This window comes from Phyllostomus discolor, chromosome 3, assembly GCF_004126475.2.
Source record: "Phyllostomus discolor isolate MPI-MPIP mPhyDis1 chromosome 3, mPhyDis1.pri.v3, whole genome shotgun sequence".
NCBI classification, from domain to species: domain Eukaryota; kingdom Metazoa; phylum Chordata; class Mammalia; order Chiroptera; family Phyllostomidae; genus Phyllostomus; species Phyllostomus discolor.
The window spans coordinates 145662005-145664025 of NC_040905.2; the positions used below are offsets into that span (position 1 = coordinate 145662005).

At 46.4% G+C, this 2021-nt stretch overlaps 1 pseudogene; it reads left to right on the top strand.

Moving 5' to 3' along the window:
- The first annotated feature begins 386 nt into the window (after positions 1-386).
- LOC114490892 lies at positions 387-1715 on the top strand (annotated as a pseudogene).
- Positions 1716-2021: the final 306 nt, after the last annotated feature.

Here is a 2021-nt window from a genome sequence, read left to right on the forward strand (position 1 = left end):
GGGTATACAGAACACTACAACACCATTGGAAAACCATTTAGCAGTTTCTTACAAAGTTAAACATACACCTACTGTGTGACCCAGGCAGCTCACTTCTAGGTATTTACTGAAGAGACACCAGAACACAGAAATGGGCATGAGCGTTCACAGCAATTTTATTTGTAATAGCCCAAAACTAGGAACAGCCCAAATGTCGATCAGCAAGTGCATGGATAAACAAATTACAGTATATCCATACAATTGGAATTCTACTTAGCCACAAAAATGGAACAAAATCATTGAACTATGTAAATGGGTGAATTTCAAAATCATTATACTGTGTGAAAGAAGTTATGGAAAAAAGATTAGGCAGAGCCCAGGATGGGAAAACTGAGCATCTGAGCAGCACCCCCCAGCTTCCTCTCTTCTCTCTACACCTCACTCTCACGGCCTGCCCGCCCTGCTGCCTGCTCATCCCCCAGAACATCTTCCACCATGGCCACCTCAGAGAGTTCCCACTTGAACAAAACCATCCAGCAGGTATACATATCCCTGCCTCAAGGGGATAAGGTCCAACCATGTGTGTCTAGACTGACGGTACTGAGGAAGGACGCGCTGCAAGACCCAGACCCTGGACAGTGAGCCCAACTCTATAGAAGAATCGCCTGAGTGGAATTTTGGTGCCTCTAGTACTTTAGAATCTTAAGGGTCCAGCTGTGACATGTATCTTGTTCCTGCTGCCATGTTTCAGGACCCTTTCCACCAGGGCCCCAACAAGCTGGTGTTGTGTGAAGTCTTAAAGTACAACTGAAAGCCTGCAGAGACCAATTTAAGGCACATCTGTAAATGGACAATAGACAGGTGAGCAATCAGCACCCCTGGTTTGAAACGGAGCAGGAATGTGCTCTCATGGTCACAGATGGACACACTTTTGGTTGGCTTTCGAATGGCTTCCCTGGGTCTCAAGGTCCATATTACTGTGGCGTGGGAGCAGACAAAGCCTACAGCAGACACCCTTGAGGCTCACTACTGGGCCTGCTTGTACGCTGGCATCAAGATCATGGGGATGAATGCCAAGGTCATGCCTGCCCAGTGGGAATTCCAGTTAGGACCCTGTGAAAGAGTGGACATGGAAGATCATCTCTGGGTGGCCCAGTTCATCTTGCACCGAGTGTGTAAAGACTTTGGAGTGATAGCAACCCTTGATCCTAAGCCATTTCCTGGGAATTAGAAAGCTGTGGGTTGCCACAACAGCTTCAGCACCAAGGCCAGGCTGGAGGAGAACGGCTTGAAGTACATTGAAGTACATGGAGGGGTCCATCTAGAGGCTGAGCAAGTGGCACCAGTACCACATTCGAGCCTACATCCCATGGGGCGCCTGACTGGATTCAATAAAACCTCCAACACGAACAACTTTTCGGCCTCGTGTTAACTACACTGTTTGCATCCACATTCCCTGGGCTGTCGGCCAGGAGAAGAAGGGTTGCTTTAAAGACCAGTGACCTTCTGCCAACTGTGACCCCTAAAGGGAGACAAAAGCCCTCATCTGCACATGTCTTCCAAAAAAATTGGTGATGAGCCCTTCCAGCACAAAAACAACATGGACTAGACTTGCAGCCATTGAATCCCTCCTAATTAATTCATCCCACTCCCACTCTCGCTCCCTATCAATTGTCACAAGAGCCATAACTCAAAGGGCAGAACATCAAGGTCAGTTTTCTATTCCTTGTGCCCAGTTAAAAAAAAAGAAAAGAAGAAAGAGTACACACTATTTTGTGTAAGAGTACACATGCTCCTATTTACATAAAATTTAAGCAAATGCAAATTGCTAACCTATAGTTAGCGAAAGCAGATCAGAATGTTGGCTGGGGGAGGAGTGAAAGGAGGGCATGAGCCCTATTACAGGTGGGCACTGGGAGACTTTTGGGGGTGATGGAAATGTTTGTTCTCTGGATGTGCTAATGGTTTCCCAGGTGTATACATATGTCAAATCTAAACTGTACACTTCAAATATGTGCACTTATTTTTCTTTAGTCATGCAT